Source organism: Orcinus orca, chromosome 2 (genome assembly GCF_937001465.1).
Source record: "Orcinus orca chromosome 2, mOrcOrc1.1, whole genome shotgun sequence".
NCBI classification, from domain to species: domain Eukaryota; kingdom Metazoa; phylum Chordata; class Mammalia; order Artiodactyla; family Delphinidae; genus Orcinus; species Orcinus orca.
This window is the reverse complement of record NC_064560.1, coordinates 84,633,450-84,656,293: the sequence shown is the minus strand read 5'-3', so window position 1 is coordinate 84,656,293 and position 22,844 is coordinate 84,633,450. Positions and strand designations below refer to the sequence as shown.

The 22,844-nt window shown below is 43.2% G+C and overlaps 1 protein-coding gene across 4 annotated transcripts in view; it reads right to left on the bottom strand.

Moving 5' to 3' along the window:
* The window catches only part of LOC117203841 (taste receptor cell protein 1), a 70,505-nt gene that overhangs the window by 22,085 nt on the left and 25,576 nt on the right, over positions 1-22,844 (bottom strand). The window contains exon 1 of one of the 4 annotated variants that reach the window (XM_049706762.1): positions 6,352-10,348. The exons of the other annotated variants lie outside the window; for them this stretch is intronic. The gene's annotated coding sequence lies outside the window, so the exon portion shown is untranslated. Of the gene's footprint in view, positions 1-6,351; positions 10,349-22,844 lie in introns of those variants that run through there. 4 annotated transcript variants of the gene reach the window in all.

The window sequence follows — 22,844 nt, the reverse complement described above, 5'->3', positions numbered from 1 at the left end:
ATCCAGACAAAACCATAATTTGAAAAACATGCACCCCTATGTTCATAGAAGAACTATTTACAGTAGCCAAGACATGGAAACAACCTAAATGTCCACCGACAGATGAATGGATAAAGGAGAGGTGGTACATATACACAATGGAATATTACTCAGCCATAAAAAAGAATGAAATAATGCCATTTGTAGCGACATGGATGGACCTGGAGATTATCATACTAAGTGAAGTAAGTCAGACAGAGAAAGACAAATACCATACGATATCACTTATATGTGGAATCTAAAATATGATACAAATCAACATATCTACAAAACAAAAACAAACTCACAGATATAAAGAACAGACTTGTGGTTGCTGAAGTGGGGTGGGTAGGAGAAGGAAGGATTGGGAGTTTGGGATTAGCAGAGGCAAACTATTATATACAGGATGGATAAACAACAAGGTCCTACTGTAGAGCACAGGGAACTATATTCAATATCCTGTGACAAACCATAATGGAAAAGAATATGAAAAAAAAAATAATGGAAAAGAAATATCCTGTGACAAACCATAATGGAAAAGAATATATATATATATACACACACACACCACACACACACACATATATATATGGGACCTGGGCCCCTTTGCTTCAGTGCTGCAATGCTTGCACCTGGACACACATCTCCTCGAGCAACAAAATACAAAGGAAGTATCAATATAAGGGACTAAAAATAACTGCATGCATGCACAGTTGGGGCAAATTCTGGACAACGAGATACAAAGAGACCAAAAAGCCCAACTGCCACTTCTGAAGAGCTGACAGCAAAAGCAGGGGACTGCACATGCCCCCTGCACACAACACCACCAAAGGGATGGGCAAACCTCCTAAGCCACCCCTCTGGCCCGACCCCTGGTCACACCCCTACCCTCACCCCATATTAGGGACCTGCTCGCCCCACCTCAGAGTGAGCAAGTAAGGGAACCTGTTGTTTGTTCTCGCTCCCCCACTGCTGTGGCAGGAGCCCCAATAAAGCCTTGCCTGAATTTCTTGTCTGGCCTCTGATCAACTTCTATTGATTAAGGAGGCCAAGAACCCTGATCGGTAACATACTTTGTGGGCCAAGAACCCTGATCAGTAACATAGTTTGTGGTGACACCACGAAGAGACTATTGTCCCCTTCCCAGGAGAGGATCTGGGCACCTCTGGAACCACTGAACGCAGCTACCCTGTGGTGACAAGCGGCCGCCTGAACCTCTTGTTTCAGCGTCACCACGTTTGGTTAAGTCTGCCTTCCTGGTCCCTGAGAGCCTCAGTACCCTCATTCAGGCAACGTTTTTCCCCTCTCGTTCTTTTTCCCTCACCACTTTCTCTTTCCCCTTTGTCCCTTTCCCTCTCCTGAAATCTCTCTACTTCTCTCTCTGTCCTCTCTTACTTCTGTCCTTTCCTTCCAAGAGAGTGGATAGCAGGCAGCTACAGCATCACTCCTCTCAGCCTGTGAGACCTGCTCCCTCTGGCTGGCAATGGCTCACCTTGACAGGTGACAAGCAGAGGTGGGAGAGGCCCACCTCACACCTTGGTCCAGTGGGCTCTCCCCGACTGGAGATTTGTGAGTGATAGAGGTTCAAACCTCATATCGTGTAGCATCTGGAAGTCTGATCGTCCCAATATTCTTGCCTTTATTTTCCTGCCTCCAAGAGAAGTCCTGTTGGGAACGGGCTGAAGCAGCAGATTTCTATATACTGGTGTACACGTGGGTGAGAGTCCCACCTGTGGGTTGGGGACCCACAGATGACGTACAACTGGCTGGTTTCCGGGCTTGATCACCTGGTGGGCAGTGGACGGGGTGCTCCCTCCTTCACTGGCCCTTTCTGGAAGCGCACAGATTGTTGCCTGAATAGACACCGACGGGGGAAGGTTGAAATAGCAATCTCTTTCTGTCTCTTTCTCTTTTTCAGTCTTTTCTGTCCCTCCTCCCTTTACCTCTCCTTTGGTCCTCACCCTTATACTTCCATCTCCCTTCATCCTGAAGACTCCTTGTTTGTATCTTTAAGTTTCTGTCATTGATACATGTTTTTTTTGGCTGCATTGGGTCTTTGTTGCTGTGTGCAGGCATTCTCTAGTTGTGGCAAGCGGGGGCTACTCTTCATTGTGGTGCATGGGCTTCTCATTGCAGTGGCTTCTCTTGTTGTGGAGCTCGGGCTCTAGGCACACAGACTTCAGTAGTTGTGGCACACAGGCTCCGTAGTTATGGCTCACGGGCTCTAGAGAGCAGGCTTCAGTAGTTGTGGCACACAGGCTCAGTAGTTGTGGCTCGTGGGCTCTACAGTGCAGGCTCAGTGGTTGTGGCACACGGGTGCGCACGGGCTTAGTTGCCCTGCAGCATGTGGGATCCTCCTGGACCAGGACTCAAACCCATGTCCCCTGCATTGGCAGGCGGATTCCCAACCATTGTGCCACCAAGGAAGCCCCCTGGTACATGTTTTTGAAAGGACCTTTGTTTTATGTAGTTTTGTCTAACTGCTCGTGCAAGTCTCTGCCAACATTGTGAGCATGGTGGAGCATTTAAACCTTGAAATGAAAATGCAGCCCACATAAACTGAGACTCCAGCCTTGGGTTACTTAGTGAGATTTTTGTTTTTTTAATTAATTAATTAATTTGGTTGTGCTGGGTCTTAGTTGCGGCAGGCGGATTCCTCAGTTATGGCGTGTGAACTCTTAGTTGTGGCATGCATGTGGGATCTAGTTCCCTGATCAAGGATCGAACCCAGGGCCCCTGCATTGGGAGCGTGGAGTCTTATCCACTGCGCCACCAGGGAAGTCCTACTTAGTGAGATTTTATTTTATTTTTTTGCGGTACGCGGGCCCCTCACTATTGTGGCCTCTCCTGTTGCAGAGCACAGGCTCCAGACGCACAGGCTCAGCGGCCATGGCTCACGGGCCCAGCCACTCTGCAGCATGTGGGATCTTCCCGGACCAGGGCACGAAACCGTGTCCCCTGCATCGGCAGGCGGACTCTCAACCACTGCGCCACCAGGGAAGCCCTACTTAGATTTTAAAGAGCAAAAAAGGAAGAGAGGAGCTTGCCTCTCTCTCCTCTGCCTTTGTAACCTAACTCTGCCTGGGCTCTCAGGAACCACCTGATTCATCTGTAGTCCCCCAGACTGAGGTGAAAAGAAAGAAGAGGGTTTTTAAATTCAAGCGGGAAAACTCTGAGATCTCTGGTTCTGTCTTTATGTAAAAACTAACTTGTAAATAAGCTGTATTTAATTAACTTAAAGAAAATTGAGTACTTATATACATTCTCAGAAATTTAAAAGAAAACTCACCAGAATATATTTCAGGTTCATGTGATCTGGGAAATATTCAATATTGAATTAATATCCGATATTAGAGCTAGCTTAAGCTTATGGGTTTAATTAATACAGACCTGTCTTTAGAGTCATCAACATTATTTATTTATTTTTGGCTACATTGGGTCTTCGTTGTTGCCTGCGGGCTTTCTCTAGTTGCGGTGAGCAGGGGCTGTTCGTCATTGCAGTGCATGGGCTTCTCATTGCAGTGGCTTCTCTTGCTGCGGAGCATGGGCTCTAGGCGCGTGGGCTTCAGTAGTTTTGGCTCGTGGGCTCTAGAGTGCAGGCTCAGTAGTTGTGGTGCACGGGCTTAGTTACTCCGCGGCATGTGGGATCTTCCTGACCAGGGTTCGAACCCGTGTCCCCTGCATTGGCACGTGGATTCTTAACCACTGGGTCAGCAGGGAAGTCCCAGGAGTCCCAGTATGTAGGGTTACTGAAAGTTAATAAGTGCATATTGTTTCTGTTATGAAATTTGTCAACAGGGAAAATAATCTCATATGATTAAATTTTTAAGTAAAGGTAACTGAGATAACAGCTTTTTGGTAAACTCTATAGGAATAATTATGTTTTGGAAATGTCCATCTAAATAGTCTCTCCAAATTTTGGTAGGGTGAAACTAAATTAAGTTAAATGATAGGAACTCATTGAGTATCCAGGCCATTTCAAATAAGATGAAATATTGGAATATTAATTGCTAAACAGGTCTAAATTTACCTACTTTTCTCTTCTTGTGAGAGAGAAACTAAAGCTGTTTGGTGCCGCCTTGAGATGTTCTCTACCAATCTACAGAATGCTACTGTAAAAGACAGTTCATGGTTGCTTCAGGAAAGTAGGATGTGTGTTTTCAGAAAAGAAGGTATGAGGAATGGAAATATATTTCGTTAAAGGAAAAAGTGTGATTTTGTCCTAGAGCTGGCTATTTCTGAATGGGGAAAGAATAAAGGACAAAGTATGGCTACAGAAAGTTGCAGAATGCTTGTGGAAGAGGAACATTGAGAAAAGAATTTTGTATGTGGTCAGGATTTTCTAAGGTTGGATTAAATTTAATTAGGTAAATGGATTTTATTAAGCGTAGGCTGATGCAAGACTGGATTTGGATTCTCTCTCTCATAAGAGAACAAAGCTTTCCTGGAATGCTGCTTTTGATAACAGATTGTGTGAGTTTCTGTGCCTTTAAGTGATCTGTTTTTATTTATTTTTTAAAATAATTTTTTAAAAATTTATTTTTATTTTTGGCTGCCTTGGGTCTTTGTTGCTGCATGCGGGCTTTTCTCTAGTTGTGGCGAGTGGGGGCTGCTCTTCGTTGCAGTTCGCAGGCTTCTTACTGGGTGGCTTCTCTTGTTGCAGAGCACGGGATCTAGGTGCACGGGCTTCAGTAGTTGTGGCACTCGGGCTCAGTAGTTGTGGCTCGCAGGCTCTAGAGTGCAGGCTCAGTAGTTGTGACGCATGGGCTTAGTTGCTCCACGGCATGTGGGATCTTCCTGGACCAGGGCTCGAACCCGTGTCCCCTGCACTGTCAGGAGGATTCTTAACCACTGCGCCACCAGGGAAGTCCCTGTTTTTACTTTTGAAATCTTTTTTTCACCTTAGCTCAAGGAATAATTGTTTCACAGCGACCTACAATTCTATCCAACAAGGTGTTTTAAAACTTCTCAAAAGTTTTGACAGACTTCCCAAATATGAAATTCTAATTAAAGTTCTTTTGACCTCCAGCTAACTTTTGGATGCTTCAAACAGCCCCTGGAGCACCCCAAAGAGAGATCCTAAACTAACTGGGTTCATTTGGTATGTTAAATTACATGGGAAACACTGTCCAAACTTGCTGCTGCCTGTGTCAGATAGAATCATCAGACTCTCCTCAATTTTATCATAGCCACCAAACAGATAGGGGAAAGGGTTTGGGGTTCTTCTGCTGTCTAGTCTCTCACCTTACTCTATGTCCAAAAAATCCCCTGTGGGAATACTCCCACCTCTAGGCCCTCAGGTCCTGACCCCCATGGCATCTTCCATTGTGCCCAACTCCGATTCTTCCAGGAGTTCCTTTTTGCACCTCTAGGACTCCCTTCACTCCAGGTCTTGGCAGCCCATACCTTTTTACAAACTACCTATTGGGCTGGCCAACTCCAAGCAGTCCACATCCTAGTCTTTATAGATGCTCAATTTGGAGGAATATACCCTAACATAGGGAACCTTGTTATAGGACATAAGCTTATAGACAACAGATCCCCCTCAAGGGAGAGCCCCGGCAATGCACTGGAACTGGTTCAAATGTCCCTTATTGGGGACCCCTTGCTTGAGGGACTGGTTGGGTGATGGGAGAGTAGAGGACACTCAAAATCCCATTAGGCAAGAGGGATTTCGGAGGACACTCCGACCCCCTTCTGACAAAAGCTTCCTGGTAAAATGTCTCTGGGATGTTGGACTTCATTTCTAAAAGTGCTCTTGGTTGAAGCTTACTCAACGTGGGACGATCCTCTTCTAAGCCAGAAGAAACATCTCTGGAGTGTATCCTTAAAAATTGGGAAATTTTCGATTGGCTCAAGATGGCGGAGTAGAAAGACGTGCTCTCACTCCCTCTTGCGAGAGCACCAGAATCACAACTAACTGCTGAGTGGTTATTGACAGGAAGACACTGGAACTCACCAAGGAGGATACCCCACATCCAGAGACAAAGGAGAGCCAAAATGAGACGGTAGGAGGGGTGCAATCACAATAGAATCAAATCCCATAACTGCTGGCTGGGTGAGTCACAAACTGGAGAACACTTATACCACAGAAGTCCACCCACTGGAATGAAGGTTCGGAGCCCCACGTCAGGCTTCCCAACCTGGGGGTCCGGCAATGGGAGGAGGAATTCCTAGAGAATCAGACGATGAAGGCCAGTGGGATTTGATTGCAGGACTTTGACAGGACTGGTGGAAACAGAGACTCCACTCTTGGAGGGCACACACAAAGTAGTGTGCACGTCGGGACCCAGGGGAAGGAGCAGTGACCCCATAGGACTGAACAAGACCTACCTGCTGGTGTTGGAGGGTCTCCTGCAGAGGTGGGGTGTGGCTGTGTCTCACTGTGGGGACAAGGACACTGGCAGCAGAAGTTCTGGGAAGTACTCCTTGGCGTGAGCCCTCCCAGAGTCCGCCATTAGCCCCAGCAAAGAGCCCAGGTAGGCTCCAGTGTTGGGTCACCTCAGGCCAAACAACCAACAGAGAAGGAACCCAGCTCCACCCATCAGGAGACAAATGGAGTAAAGTTTTACTCAGCTCTGCCCACCAGAGCAACAGCCAGCTCTACCCACCACCAGTCCCTCCCATCAAGAAACTTGCACAAGCCTCTTGTATAGCTTCATCCACCAGAGGGCAGACAGCATAAGCAAGAAGAATTACAGTCCTGCAGCCTGTGGAACAAAAACCACATCACAGAAAGATAGACAAGATGAAAAGGCAGCGGGCTACGTACCAGATGAAGGAACAAGATAAAACCCCAGAAAAACAACTAAATGAATTGGAGATAGGCAACCTTCCAGAAAAAGAATTCAGAATAATGATAGTGGAGATGATCCAGGACCTCGGAAAAAGAATGGAGGCAAAGATCGAAAATATGCAAGAAATGTTTAACAAAGACCTAGAAGAATTAAAGAACAAACAAACAGAGATGAACAATACAATAACTGAAATGAAAAATACACTAGAAGGAATCAATAGCAGAATAACTGAGGCAGAAGAACGGATAAGTGACCTGGAAGACAGAATGGTGGAATTCACTGCCATGGAACACAATAAAGAAAAAAGAATGAAAAGAAATGAAGACAGCCTAAGAGACCTCTGGGACAACATTAAACGTAACAACATTCACATTATAGGGGTCCCAGAAGGAGAAGAGAGAGATAAAGGACCCTAGAAAATATTTGAAGAGATTACAGTCAAAAACTTCCTTAACATGGGAAAGGAAATATCCACCCACGTCCAGGAAGTGCAGACAGTCCCATACAGGACAAACCCAAGGAGAAACATGCTGAGACACATAGTAATCAAATTGGCAAAAATTAAAGAGAAGGAAAAATCACTGAAAGCAGCAAGGGAAAAATGACAAATAACATACCAGGAAACTCCCATAAGGTTAACAGATGATTTCTCAGCAGAAACTCTGCAAGCCAGAAGGGAGTGGCACGACATATTTAAAGTGATGAAAGGGAAGAACCTAAAACCAAGATTATTCTGCTCAGCAAGGATCTTATTCAGATTCGATGGAGAAATCAAAAACTTTACAGACAAGCAAAAGCTAAGAGAATTCAGCACCACCAAACCAGCTCTACAACAAATGCTAAAGGAACTTCTCTAAGTGGGAAACACAAGAGAAGAAAAAGACCTACAAAAACAAACCCAAAACAATTAAGAAAATGGTAATAGGAACATATATATTGATAATTATCTTAAACGTGAATGGATTAAATGCTCTACCCAAAAGACACAGGCTTGCTGAATGCATACAAAAACAAGACCCATATATATGCGGTCTACAAGAGACCCACTTCAGATCTAGGGACACATACAGACTGAAAGTGAGGGGATGGGAAAAGATATTCCATGCAAATGGAAATCAAAAGAAAGCTGGAGTAGCAATACTCATATCAGATAAAATAGATTTTAAAATAAAGAATGTTACAAGAGACAGGAAGGACACTACATAATGATCAAGGGATCAATCCAAGAAGAAGATATAACAATTATGAATATATATGCACCCAACATAGGAGCACCTCAATACATAAGGCAGCTGCTAACAGCTCTAAAAGAGGAAATCAATAGTAACACAATAATAGTGGGGGACTTTAACACCTCACTTATACCAATGGACAGATTATCCAGATGGAAAATTAATAAGGAAACACAAGCTTTAAATGACACAATAGACCAGACAGATTTAATTGATATTTATAGGACATTCCATCCAAAAGCAGCAGATTACACTTTCTTCTCAAGTGTGCATGGAACATTCTCCAGGATAGATCACATCTTGGGTCACAAATCAAGCCTCAGTAAATTTAAGAAAATTGAAATCATATCAAGCATCTTTTCTGACCACAATGCTATGAGACTAGATATCAATTACAGGGAAAAAAACGTAAAAAACAGAAACACATAGAGGCTAAGCAATACGTTACTAAATAACCAAGAGATCACTGAAGAAACCAAAGAGGAAATCAAAAAATACCTAGAGACAAATGACAATGAAAACACGAAAATCCAAAACCTATGGGATGCAGCAAAAGCAGTTCTAAGAGGGAAGTTTATAGCAATACTATCCTACCTCAAAAAACAACAAATATCTCAAATAAACAATCTAACCTTACGCCTAAACGAACTAGAGAAAGAAGAACAAACAAAACCCAAAGTTAGTAGAAGGAAGGAAATCATAAAGATCAGAGCAGAAATAAATGAAATAGAGACAAAGAAAACAATAGCAAAGATCAATAAAACTAAAAGCTGGTTCTTTGAGAAGATAAACAAAATTGATAAACCATTAGCCAGACTCATCAAGAAAAAGAGGGAGAGGACTCAAATCAATAAAATTAGAAATGAAAAAGGAGAAGTTACAAAAGACACCGCAGAAATACAAAGCATCCTAAGAGACTACTACAAGCAACTCTATGCCAATAAAATGGACAACCTGGAAGAAATGGACAAATTCTCAGAAAGGTATAACCTTCCAAGACTGAACCAGGAAGAAATAGAAAATATGAACAGACCAATCACAAGCACTGAAATTGAAACTGTGATTAAAAATCTTCCAACAAACAAAAGTCCAGAACCAGATGGCTTCACAGGTGAATTCTATCAAACATTTACAGAAGAGCTAATACCCATCCTTCTCAAATTCTTTCAAAAAATTGCAGAGGAAGGAAAATTCCCAAAGTCATTCTATGAGGCCACCATCACCCTGATACCAAAATCAGACAAAGATACTATAAAAAAGAAAACAACAGATTAATATCACTGATAAATATAGATGCAAAAATCCTCAACAAAATACTAGCAAACAGAATCCAACAACATATTAAAAGGATCATACACCATGATCAAGTGGGATTTATCCCAGGGATGCAAGGATTCTTCAATATACGCAAATCAATCAATGTAAAACACCATATTAACAAACTGAAGAATAAAAACCATATGATCATCTCAATAGATGCAGAAAAAGCTTTTGACAAAATTCAACACCATTTATGATAAAAACTCTCCAGAAAGTGGGCATAGAGGGAACCTACCTCAACATAATAAAGGGTATATACGACAAGCCCACAGCAAACACCATTCTCAATGGTGAAAAACTGAAAGCATTTCCTCTAAGATCAGCAACAAGACAAGGTTGCCCACTCTCACCACTATTATTCAACATAGTTTTGGAAGTCCTAGCCACAGCAATCAGAGAAGAAAAAGAAATAAAAGGAATACAAATTGGAGAAGAAGAAGTAAAACTGTCACTGTTTGCAGATGACATGATACTATACAGAGAGAATCCTAAAGATGCCACCAGAAAACTACTACAGCTAATGAATAAAACTGGTAAAGTTGCAGGATACAAAATTAATGGACAGAAATCTCTTGCATTCCTGTACACTAATGATGAAACATCTGAAAGAGAAATTAAAGAAACACTCCCATTTACCATTGCAACAAAAAGAAGAAACTACCTAGGAATAAACCTACCTAGGGACAAAAGACCTGTATGCAGAAAACTATAAGACACTGATGAAAGAAATTAAAGATGATACAAACAGATGGAGAGATATACCATGTTCTTGGATTGGAAGAATCAATATTGTGAAAATGACTACACTACCCAAAGCAATCTACAGATTCAATGCAATCCCTATCAAATTACCAATGGCATTTTTTACAGAGCTAGAACAAAAAATCTTAAAATTTGTATGGAGACACAAAAGACCCCGAATAGCCAAAGCAGTCTTGAGGGAAAAAAACGGAGCTGGAGGAATCAGGCTCCCTGACTTCAGACTATACTACAAAGCTACAGTCACCAAGACAATATGGTACTGGCACAAAAGCAGAAATATAGATCAATGGAACAGGATAGAAAGTCCAGAGATAAACCCACACACCTATGGTGAACTGATCTATGACAAAGGAGGCAAGGATATACAATGGAGGAAAGACAGTCTCTTCCATAAGTGGTGCTAGGAAAACTGGACAGCTACATGTAAAAGAATGAAATTAGAACACTCCCTAACACCATACACAAAAATAAACTCAAAATGGATTAGAGACCTAAATGTAAGACCAGACACTATAAAACTCTTAGAGAAAAACATAGGAAGAACACACTTTGACATAAATCACAGCAAGATCTTTTTTCATCCATCTCCTAGAGCAATGGAAATAAAAACAAAAATAAACAAATGGGACCTAATGAAACTCAAAAGCTTTTGCACAGCAAAGGAAACTACAAACAAGACAAAAAGACAACCCTCAGAAAATATTTGCAAACGAATCAACAGACAAAGGATTAATCTCCAAAATATATAAACAGCTCATGCAGCTCAATATTAAAAAAAACAAACACCCCAATCCAAAAATGCGCAGAAGACCTAAATAGACATTTCTCCAAAGAAGACATACAGATGGCCAAGAAGCACATGAAAAGCTGCTCAACATCACTAATTATTAGAGAAATGCAAATTAAAACTACAATGAGGTATCACCTCACACCAGGTAGAATGGGCATCATCAGAAAATCTACAAACAACAAACACTGGAGAGGGTGTGGAGAAAAGGGAAGCCTCTTGCACTGTTGGTGGGAATGTAAATTGATAGAGCCACTATGGAGAACAGTATGGAGGTTCCTTAAAAAACTAAAAATGGAATTGCCATATGACTCAGCAATCCCACTACTGGGCATATACCCAGAGAAAACCATAATTCAAAAAGACACATGCAGGGCTTCCCTGGTGGCACAGTGGTTAAGAATCCGCCTGCCAATGCAGGGGACATGGGTTTGAGCCCTGGCCCGGGAAGATCCCACATGCCGCGGAGCAACTAAGCCTGTGCGCCACAACTACTGAACCTGAGCTCTAGAGCCCGCGAGCCACAACTACTGAGCCCACATGCCACAACTATTGAAGCCTGTGCGCCTAGAGCCCATGCTCCGCAACAAGAGAAGCCATGGCAATGAGAAGCCTGCACACTGCAATGAAGAGTAGCCCCTGCTCACCGCAACTAGAGAAAGCCCGTGCACAGCAACGAAGACCCAACACAGCCAAAAATAAATAAATAAATAAATTTATTTTAAAAAAGAAAAAAAAAAGACACATGCACCCCAATGTTTATTGCAGCACTATTTACAATAGCCGGGACATGGAAGCAACCTAAATGCCCATCGACAGATGAATGGATAAATAAGGTGTGGTACATATATACAATGGAATATTACTCAGCCATAAAAAGGAACGAAATTGGGTCATTTGTAGAGATGTGGATTGATCTAGAGACTGTCATACAGAGTGAAGTAAGTCAGAAAGAGAAAAACAAATATCATATATTAACACGTATATGTGGAACCTAGAAAAATGGTACAGATGAACCAGTTTGCAGGGCAGAAATTGAGACACAGATGTAGAGGACTAACATATGGACACCATGGGGGAAAGTGGCGGGGAGGGGGTGTGGTGGGATGAACTGGGAGATTGGGATTGACATGTATACACTAATATGTATAAAATGGATAACTAATAAGGACCTGCTGTACAAAAAAATAAATTTTATTTAATTTTTTAAAAATACACCAAAAGAAAAATTGGAAAATTTTCAAAATTGACGGGATGAAAAGGGAAAACCAAATTCTACTGTAACATTACCTGGCCCTTATATAAGCTGGGGAATGGAGAAAAATGGCCTGAAAATGGGTCTCTAAATTATAATACCATCTTGCAATTGGATCTTTACTGTCACAAGATGGGAAGATGGTCTGGGGTTCCCTGCGTTCAAGCGTTCATGATCCTTTACCCAGCTCTATGCAGCTCCTGTAATCAAAAGCCTGGGGAATCAGAAAACACTCCTGATGTTTTAGATGACCCCATTCTAAGCTTCCCCAACTCTCAGGGGGGAAATCAAGCCCCACCTACTTCCCCGGAGCCACCTACTTCTCTGGGTCCCTCTGACCAATCCCAAACTCCGCCTCGCTATGTCCCTTTATATCTTCCATTGCCCCAGGAGGGAGAGACTAGTCCCTCCAGGGTAACCTGCAGTGGAACTTCCTGTCACTCCGAATCAGGTTCAGAGTTAGCCCCTACCTCTGCCCCACAAGGCCTTTACCCCCTTCAGGACAGAGGGATTACTAGAGTGCATGTCCCCTTCTCAATGGGAGACAGGAATCTGTAAGGAGATGTTTGGCAGGTTCTCAGAGAACCCTGACAACTTTAGGGATGAATTTATCAGGTTGGGGTTGACATTCTCTCTCACCTGGCAGGACATCATGGTTATTCTGGCCCACTGTCACACCCCAGATGAAAAGGAGCGTATACTGAGGAAGGCCAGGGAACATGGAGATGGCCTACTGGCAACCAATCTACACCATATTTATCAGGCAGGTGAGAACACAATCCCAGAACACGATCCCCAGTGGGACGATGAAGATCATCTAGGCCGGGGTAGGATGAGACATTACATCACTTGTCTATCAGAAGGAATGAAAAGGTGTAGGGTGAAGCCTGTAAATTACGATAAGGTCCTAGAGGTTACACAGGAAAAAGATGAAAACCTGGCAGTCTTCCTGAGCTGGGTGACAGACGCATTCCGGAAGAACACCAATACAGACCCTGAGTCCTCAGAAGGAAGGACACTCTTGGCCATGCGTTTTATCACCCAGGCTAGTCCTGATATCCAGAGAAAATTACAAAAGCTTGAGGCTGGGCCCCAAACCCCATTGTAAACCTTGGTAGAGGAGGCCTTCAAGGCCTATAACAACCGAGACTTAACGGAGGAGGCCAATAACGGTAAGAGGCTAATAAAGAAAATGCAGCTTTAGGCTGCTCTGATCCACGCACCACCTCGAGGGGACCCTGGAGGGCTGAGAAGGCTGGACAGACCACCAAGAAGCTGCCTGGGCCCGAACCAGTGTGCTTTTTGTCGGAAGGGGGGCACTGGGAGGGGGAATGTCCTGAGCGCCCTCTAGTGGGATGCCCGAGGGGCAACTCTGACTGGCCCCAGTTCCTTGTGAATGTCTCTGATGAGAGATTCCCACACACCGACTGAGCACCTGCCCGGCTCCAGATCGCACTCGATCGATCCTCATTACTCCAGCGGAGCCTCAGGTGACCCTTGATGTGGCAGGTAGAAGAACTAAATTTCTTGTAGACACTGGAGCCGCCTGCTCTGTTCTGACTTGGCCAGCTGTCCCCCTCTCCAACCGAGTGTACTGGGATGGGAGATGATGGACAGCCAAAAGTAAGGCGATTTACATCTCCCCTTGCCTGCAGCATCGGGTCCATTAGTATTACTTACTCCTTTTTGTGTATGCCAGGATGCCCTGTCCCTCTCCTCGGGAGAGATGTGCTAAATAAGTTAGGAGCTAGTATATTCTTAGGACAGAGTGAAGTCCAACGAGGTAGAGAATTCAAACAGAATGCCATCTATTAGTAGCCCCAGATGACCCACCTGCTGGTCATTATAATTCTCCTCAAAACATCCCCCAAGGTGTTAGAGAATGAGTAGATCCTGAAGTTTGGAATACATCGGTGCCAGAAAGGGCAAAACACGTTCCCCCAATAAAAAAAAAGTTTAAGGCCTGGGGAAAAATACTCCTGGAAAAGGCAATAGCCTTTAAAGCCTGAAGCCCTGAGGGGAACCCAACTGCTGCTCAGCAAATTCCTAAAACACTGACACATTAGGCCCTACCAATCCCCTTGCATTACCCCCATCCTCCCCATTCAGAAGCCTAACGGGGAATATCTGTTTGTGCAAGACTTACGAGCTTACGAGCAGTGAATGAGGCAGCCATCCCTATTCACCCACTGGTGCCAGACCCATACACCCTCACCCATGTGCCGGGGAGCGCTCAGTATTTCTGTTTTGGACCTCGCAGATGCGTTTTTCTGTATTCCCCTACATCCTTTTTGCCTTTGAGTTGGATGGATGCTGACACCCTGGAGGCTACCCAGTATACCTGGACAGTGCTTCCTCAGGGTTTTCAGGACAGCCCCCATCTTTTGGGAAACATGTTAACAAGACAACTGAGGAAACTGGGCCTTGAGAAGGGAACTCTGCTACAATATGTTGATGTGATTTATTGATAAATAGTGAGACCAAACAAGATTCAGATCAAAATACTGTTAGGGTCCCAAATTTTCTGGCAAAAAGGGGATATAAAGTCTCTTCAACCAGGGCTCAGATCTCACAGCAACAGATTCAATATTTAGGATTTCTTTTGAGCCCAGGGGCATGAGCCCTGGCCATAGATAGAAAACAGCAATTAGTGCATTACCATCTCCAACCACAGAGGCAACTCCGAGGCTTTCTCAGGATGGCTGAGTTCTGTTGTATCTGGATTCCAAATTATGGCCTTATAGCCAAACCTCTATATGAGGCTCTGAAGGGAGAAGAAAGGGAACCCCTTCAATGGAATAAGGACTACCAACAGGCCTTTGAGACTCGAAAGCCTGAGTTGAGCAGAGCACCAGCATTGGGGCTTCCAAATCTGGACAAGCCCTTCACCCTATATGATCACAGAGGTCAGGGACAGCACTAGGAGTCCTGACCCAAAAGCTGGGACTGGATCAAAGACCAGTGGCTTACTTTTCAAAACAACTGGATTCAGTGGCCCTGGGATGGCCAAGCTGCCTGTGGGCAGTAGCAGCCACAGCCCTGTGGGTTAATGAGGCTTCCAAACTCATCCTGGGACAACACTTAGATGTGTTAACCCCTCATGAGGTACAATCTGTGCTGGAAGCCAAGGGACATCATTGGTTGGCTGGCGGAAGGTTAACAAGATACCAGGCCCTCCTAATGGGTACCCCTGACATTCCCTTAAAGGTATGCCAAACCCTGAAGAACCCAGCAACTCTGTTTCCAGCAGTCGAGAGTGGAGACTCAGTGCATCTGTGTATTGAGACCATAGAACAAACTTACTCCAGCACGTCTGATCTTCTAGATGAGCCTCTTGACAGCCCTGAGGTCGAATGGTTTACTGATGGGAGCAGTTTTGTAGAAATGGGAACCTGAAAGGCAGGGTATGCCATAGTTAATCTAGATGAAGTTATAGAAGCCAAGGCCCTGCCACCCCAGGCGTCAGCCCAGAAGGCTGAACTAATTGCATTAATGAGAGCTTTGCAATTAGGGAAGGATAAGAAATTAAATATTTTTACTGACTCTAATTATGGATTCCATGTGCTACAGGCTCACGCTGCCATTTGGAAAGAAAGGGGAATGTTAACCCCTAGAAATTCCCCCATAAAACATAAAGATTTGATTCTGGCTCTTTTAGAAGCAATGCAGCTCCTGACCCAGGTAGCAGTAGCCCACTGTAGGGTCCATCAGAGGGGTGGATTTTCTGTGAGCCAAGGGAAGAGCAAAGCTGATCAAATTGCAAAACAGGCAGCTTGATTTCAGAAACCTGAACAAATTATGGCCCCCTGAACTCCCTAGCCTTCCCCAGTATTCCCCACAGGAACAAGAAAATGCTGAGAAATGGGACTATGAGAAAGGAAGCACTGGCTGGTATAAAAAGGAGGATAAGGTTCTAATCCCTGAGGCCCAACAGTGGAAACTCACTAAGAGCTTACATGATGCCACCCACTGTGGGAGGATGCGCTATGGGACTTGATGCAAAAGGCTTTTTCAGGGAACGGGCTTAAAAGAACAGTAAAACAAGTAACACTTGCCTGTGATTTATGTGCCTGTAATAACCCACAGACCCATCCAATCCCCCCTTCGTTACTCAGGCCAATTCAATGCCGAGGGACACACCCGGGGGAAGACTGGCAGTTAGATTTCACCCAATGTCCCCACGATGAGGATATAAATATCTTCTGGTGTTTGTTGATACTTTCACAGGATGGGCTGAAGCCTTCCCCTACCCGATCTGAAAAGACTATGGCAGTCTGTATGTCCCTTTAAAAAGAAATAATTCCTTGGTTTGGACTTCCAAAGTCCCTGCAGAGTGATAACAGCCCCTTTATAACCATAATCACACCGGGGTTCACAGTGGCCCTAGGGATAGATTACAAGCTACACACCTCTTGGCACCCCCAGTGCCAAGGAAAGGTAGAGAAAGGGAAGGTAGAGAAAATGAACCATACTTTAAAGAAAACCTTAGCAAAGCTCTGCCAAGACACTCATGAACCCTGGACCAGCTGGCTTCCTACTGCACCCCTCAGGGTCCGTGTAACCCCCAGGAGTGGTCTGAGGCTTCAGCCATTTGAAACGACCTATGGGAGGCCTATTCTTACTACTGACATTGTACTGGGTGAGGAAGTAAACCAGGCCCTGAGATATACTATTAACCTAGGACACGTTCAGAAGGCAATCCAGGACTGTGCCCACAAAGTACGGCCAGCTCCCACTAAAAATACAGAGGAAGGAGCAGTTCCTTCACAAATAAACCCCAGGGACCAAGTGCGTAAAACCTGGAAAGTTGGATCCCCGAAGACCAACTATTGCCAAAATGGAAGGTCCCCTATAAAGTAATTTTAGCCACTCCCACTGCTGTCAAACTCAAAGGATATCTAGTTGGGTACATTTGTCCACACTAAAGTTTTTACCTCCAGAAGCCCCGCAGGTCACAACAGAAGAACAATACACCTGTGAGCCAGTGGAAGATCTGAGATATCTATTCAAAAGTCAGGCACCATCGACAGATAGTCTGTGTGATAACTAATACTTTCTGCTGCACCTGGATCAATGCGACAGGACAGGCAGAAGTTAATATTAAGGAAATATATGCCCGAGCAAAGTGGCTTCACAATTTTAGCAGGGGTGATACCGCCTCAGCTGTCTGGTCAACAGTTAAGGAAGCCCTCCCAAAGTTAACCTGGTTCCTTCCCTTTCTAGGCCCTTTAATGGCTATTGTTGTTCTTCCCCTTTTTAGCCCTTGTTTGTTTAACCTTCTGGTTAAGGTTGTGTCTTCTATGCTCCAACAGTCTGAAGTAAGGCTCATGACGGCTCAAGGCATTCAACCCATTCCAGCGGAGAGTGGCCCAGGTCCCCACAAGTCCTTGAAACAATCAGCGAGGGATTTCTACACCTCTAGGGTAGGCTAGGGTCTGCAGCCCAACCAGAAGGAAGAGTTTCAGAAGAAGAGACCTTCAGCCCCTTACCCCTTAAGAATAAAGGTGTAGAGTCCCTTGGGGGAAATGAGACAGGCTGGGACCCGGGACCCTTTGCTGCAGTGCCACAGTGCTGCAGTGCTTGCACCTGGTCAAACATCACCTTGAGCAACAAAATACAAAGAAACTATAAGGGACTAAAAATAACTGTGTGCATGCGCAGTTGGGGCAAATTCTGGACAACAAGATACAAAGAGACCAAAAAGCCCAAGTGGCCCTTCTAAAGAGCCCGGGGCAAAGGCAGGGTACTGCGCATGCCCCCAGCACACAGCACCACCTAAGGGCCGGGCACACCATCTAAGCCACCCCACCGGCCAGAACCCTGGACACACCCCTACCCTCACCCCATATAAGGAATCAGCTCACACCACCTTGAGGGAGGGAGCTAGCAAGGGAAACTGTTACTTGTTCTTGCTCCCCTCTGCTACAGCAGGGGCCCCAATAAAGCCTTACTTGAATTTCTTGTCTGTCCTCTAATCAATTTCTATTGATTAAGGAGGCCAAGAACCCTGGTCTGTAACATACGTATAACTGAGTCACTTTGCTGTACATAAGAAATTAACACAACATTTTAAATCAACTATGCTTCAATAAAATTGTTTAAAAAAAGAATTACCCCTAGACACTCAGTGGACATTGGAGAATCTTGTAATAGCATGGAAGATCCAGATCATGGATATGAGTCTGACTGCAATTTAGTGATGACGTACTCGTCATTCCCTTCCCTTTCGCCCTCATGTGGAAAAAGGAGCTGGGATTGCAGCAAGCAGCATGAAGCAGAAGGGAGAGAAGGTGGGGGAAAGGGACAACTTATCTCTCCGTACTTATGCAGACCTATGTGGAAGATACAGAGACTTGTACTCATGTTATTCATGCAGCTGCTGCCTCTGGGCCCTCCCAGCCCATGCATGGTCTCTTCTGCTGCCCTTGACTTCCACGTCTCCTTCCCCTGAAGCCCGGTCACTGTCTCAGCTGCTCCCTCATAGTTGGTTATTTTTTATTTGTAGCAATGGGCATGTATGGGGAGGGGAGGATGTTTTTCCCAACCTCAGATACTGAGGTAGGAGATAGATGGGCCCCTGGGCTGGACAGCTGGTGTTTGTCAAGTGGAGTAAAATTGAAGCTTTGTTCTCACCCAGACGCTCCAAGGACAAAGCTAGTGGCAGAAGCTGAGCTCTGCTGAAGTAAAGAGATAAGATGACCGCTCCTGAGGTCAAGGAAAACTTCCCTGTCTGCACATGCACAGGAAGGCTCCTCGGGGGTCAAAAAGGGAGAGGGTGCCACCCCATAATAAGTGTGGCATACCGCCACAGGCCTCTGCAATGGAATCCATCTTAGCAAAAAGTTGTGCACGCAAGTTGGAAAGGGTCCTAAAACCAGTCAGGTGTGAAAAAGGAAACAAGATAATTGGCCAAAGGTAAACAAACACTCAGAAGAACTGCCCTATTTAAGTGATTTGAATCACCTCTTTACTGCGCTCCTCATTAGGAAGGATGCCTATACCCTTTCTCTTCAGGTGTGTATTTCTGCCTGCTTCTTCTTAAATGAACAAACTGTTTCTCTGTGTGCTCTCCCACTTGTTGTGCTGTGTCTCTAATAATAAACTTTGTACCTGTTCTTACAGTTTGTGCCTCGCTGAAACATTCTTGCTTTCAATGGGGTAAGAGCCAGGGGAACTTTGCTTCTAGCCTCTAGCCTCTGGTGGGCTACTGGCTAGGATTCCTGGTTTTCATCCAGGCTACCCAGGTTCAATTCCTGGGCAGGGAACTAAGATCTCTCTTCAGCACCACTCACTGCTGTCTCTCTGAGATCAGTACCAACTGTCTTCACATTGTTAACTCCACATCCTCTTCTCTAATAAAACAAGCCAGTCAGCATGGTTTAAAAAAAAAAGAGAGAGAAAAGAAAAAAGAAACACCCCCAGAGATTCCAGATATTGGAATCAACAGAAACAGACACAGACTAAAAAATAACCATGCTTACTATATTCAAGGAGATAAAAGACTGAGAAAACTTTAAAAACTACAAAACTACAAAAAAAAATGGCACAGCAGATTGGAAAAAAATTTGAAGTAGAAAAGCACAATAATTAATAACCCCATGGATGGTTTTCATAGTCAATTAGACAAAAATGAAGAGAGAATTAGTGAGCTGGTAGATAGGTCAGAAGAAAATATTCGAATTAAACATGAAGAGACAAAAGAATAAAATATGCAGAAGGGAGAGCAGGAGATACAGAGGATACACTGAGTATAGCAAATATGCCTTCAGTTGGAGTCAAAGAGGGGAAAGAGGTAATGAGGTTGAAGCAATATTTTAAAAATAATGACTGAGAATGTTTTTCAAATAATAAAGTCGTACAAATTCCAAGCAGGATAAATAAAATTAATTATACACCTAGCTAAATTATGGTAAAACATCAGAAAATCAAAGACACATTTTTTTAAACCTTAGAAGAATTTGAGGAAAAAAGTCAGCTTGCCTTCAAAGGAGCAAGAATGAGGTTGAAAGCTGACTTCTCAACAGAAACAGCAGGAACCAGAAGACCATAGAATGACACCTTCAATGGGCTAAAAGAAAATGACTGCAGCTTCACATTCAAGACATAGCAAAAATATATGTCAGAAAAGGAGGCAAGATGAAGATACTTGCAGACATATAAAAACTGAGATAATCTGTCACTAGCAGACCTAAGAGGTACTTTCAGGCAGAAGGAAACCTATCCAAGTTGAAGGTCAGGTATGGAATAGGAAATAAAGAGATAGATAGATAGATATAAAGATTTATTTATAAATTCACACACATGTACATCTAAATGAATATTTTTACCCCATTTTAATGGAAATTTTCTATCTATATAGAAGAAAATATAATAACACCATTATTCATCTTCAATAATTATTGACATATAGACATTCCTGCTTCCTCTATACTCTCCACACTCTGCTTACACTGGATTATTTTAATCAAACCCTAAACTTCATATAACATCACCTATAGATAATTTAGTTTGTATATCTTCAAGATAAGGATTTTTTTTTTTTAACAAAAGCCTGGGACTATTATGAGACCTGAAAAGTAAAATGAATAATAATTCCTTAAAATCATCAAATGTCCAGTCAGTCCATCATTCAAAGTCCAATTTTTTGTCTTTTTTTTCAGATGGATGTTCAAATGAAGAGTCTTAAAATACCATTTTATTATATTTGACTAATGTGTTTCTTGTGTCTGTTTTTCAAAAATTAATTTAAAAATTAAAAAAAACCCTCTTTTTGTTTTAAAATTTTCAAATATGAACAAAAGGAAGAAAATAGTATAATGGACCTAGTGGGAGCTAGGATGGGTAAAAGGACCCTGACCTCCGAATGTTGGAGATTATTTTTTTTCTTTTTTTCTTTTGGCCATGCCATGCAGCTTACTTCCCTGACCAGGGATTTAACCTGGGCCCTTGGCAGTGAAATCACAGAGTCCTAACCACTGGACCACCAGGGAATTCCTGGAGATCTTTTATGATTGCTGATTGTTGCTTCTGACCACAGAGGTGCAGAAAGAGAAGTGGGCAGCCATTGTTGTTGCACCTTCCCCCATTGTTGCAACCCCACCCCATCTGATGAAGTGACTTCCAAGAGATACAGAAGGCTAGCACCATTTTCACTCTCTTCATTTTTCATTTTTCCCCTTTTAGGAGCCAGACATTCAAAAACAACTAGAAAACTAGGCTGCTCAAAAACAACTGCATATACGGGGAAAATTAGAAAGTTACTATGCATGCCCAAGGAAAGGCTCAGAAAAGACCTAAGAAGACATTAAATGTATACCTCAGGCTGATCCTCAGCACAGAGACAGGCTACATCAATTTTTTAAAAAACCATACACACAATAAAGAAAATCAAAAACAAAAAACAGCCCTGAGGAAGGGAAAGAATCCGATTTCCAGGGTTACCACATTATTAGATTCAAATGTTCAGTGTTCAACAACAAAAAAATTGCAATGCATAAAAAGAAACTGGAAAGTATGACCCATTCAAAGGAGAAAAAAGAACTCAACAGAAACTATCTCTAAGAAAGACATAATGGCAAATATACTAGACAAAGACTTTAAAACAACTGTCTTAAAGATGCTCAAAGAACAAAGGAAGATGGGAGAAAGTCAAGAAAATGATGTGTGAATAAAATGGAAATATCAATAAAGAGATAGAAAACCTAAAAAGGAGCCAAGAAATTCTGGAGCTGTAAGTAAAAAAACCAAAATGAAAAATTCACTAGAGCGATTCAAAGGCAGATTTGAACAGGCAGAAGAAAAAACTTGTGAACTTGAAGATAGGACAAAGGAAATTATCAAGGCTGAGGAAAAGAAAGGAAAAAAATATGAAGAAGAGTGAACATAGCCCAAAGGACCCATGAGATACCATCAAGTGTATATCATATATATTGTGGGAGTCACAGAAGGAGAAGAGGGAGGCAAAACAGCCAAGAGAATATTTGGAGAAATAATGACTGAAAGCTTCACAAATTTGATGAAAGAAGTGAATATAAGTGTCCACGAAGCTCAATGAACTCCAAGTAAGATGAACTCCAAGAAGACCCACATGGAGACACATTATAACCAAATTTCAAAAGACAAAGTGAATCCTGAAAACTGCAAAAGAGATGCAAATAAATACATGGGATTCTCAAAAAGATTATCTGCAGATTTCTCATCAGAAAAATTGGAGCCAATGGGCTTCCCTGATGGCACAGTTGTTAAGAATCCGCCTGGCAATGCAGGGGACACGGGTTGGAGCCCTGGTCTGGGAAGATCCCACATGCCATGAAGCAACTAAGCCCCGTGTGCCGTAACTACTGAGTCTGTGCTCTAGAGCCTGTGAGCCACAACTACTGAGCCCGCGTGCTGCAGCTAATGAGGCCTACCTGTCTAGAGCCTGTGCTCCACACAAGAGAAGCCACCACAATGAGAAGCCTGAGCATTGCAACAAAGAGTAGCCCCTGCTTGCCGCAACTAGAGAAAGCCCATGTGCAGCAACAAAGACCCAACGTAGCCAAAAATTAAAAAATAAAATAAAGTAATTAAATAATTTTTTTAAAAAAAAGAAGAATTGGAGCCAAAGAAGACAGTTGGCCAATATACTCAAAGTGCTAAAAGAAAAAAAAAAAAAAACTGTCAATGAAGAATCC